The 793-nt window shown below is 42.2% G+C and overlaps 1 non-coding gene and 1 pseudogene across 1 annotated transcript; both read right to left on the reverse strand.

Annotated features, from left to right (window-relative positions):
- Window positions 1-336: 336 nt before the first annotated feature.
- Window positions 337-455, reverse strand: LOC117103023. Its single transcript, XR_004444510.1, has one exon. It is a non-coding gene; the product is annotated as a 5S ribosomal RNA (ribosomal RNA).
- A 147-nt stretch (window positions 456-602) lies between these two features.
- On the reverse strand, window positions 603-721 carry LOC117103024 (annotated as a pseudogene).
- Window positions 722-793: the final 72 nt, after the last annotated feature.

A 793-nucleotide genomic window follows, 5' to 3' on the forward strand; every position in this document is an offset into this window, starting at 1 on the left:
CTATTAATGTCACATCACCATAAAACACAAATTACTCGTCAAATCTTCCCACCATTCATGAACTTCCAAACACATATTATTCGTGAAACCTTCATACCTTTCATCAAATTTATAGGTAAAGCTTCACTCAATCAAGATTAAAAAAAGAACGTTAGGACTTCACTACAACAGCAAATCTATTGACCTTTCTTATACACATCTCGACGTCGATAGTTAGCGACCTCTGAGGAGGTGGGTCCAGGCTTCAAAGTGACGCCTGCATTAGGAAAATATTATAAGAGCTATCGATGCGCTACTATTGGTAAAATCAATTTCTAGGGGGTAAAAAATGAATTAAGTCTACAGCACCCGGTATTCCCAAGCGGTCTCCCATCCAAGTACTAACCAGGCCCGACGTTGCTTAACTTCGGTGATCGGACGAGAACCGGTGTTTTCAAGGTAGTATGGCCGTAGACAAGGATGCACCAACAGTGCAACACTTCGATCATCGAGTTCATTGAATGATTTTTCAAGTTGTAACGTGTTACTTAGAAATATTATAAGAGCTGTCGATTCGCTACTAAATTGGTAAAATGAATTTTTAGAAAAGTATAAATGAAATAAGTCTACAGCACCCGGTATTCCCAGGCGGTCTTCCATCGAAGTCCTAACCGGGCCCGACGTTGCTTAACTTCGGTGATCGGACGAGAACCGGTGTTTTCACCGAAGTATGGCCATAGGCAATTAAACACCACCGCACCCGGCATTCCCAAGCAGTCTCCCATCGAAGTAATAATCAGGCCCGACGTTGCTT

This window comes from Anneissia japonica, unplaced genomic scaffold (assembly GCF_011630105.1).
Source record: "Anneissia japonica isolate Jap-2015-1 unplaced genomic scaffold, ASM1163010v1 scaffold18646_len793_cov140, whole genome shotgun sequence".
Lineage (NCBI taxonomy): Eukaryota > Metazoa > Echinodermata > Crinoidea > Comatulida > Comatulidae > Anneissia > Anneissia japonica.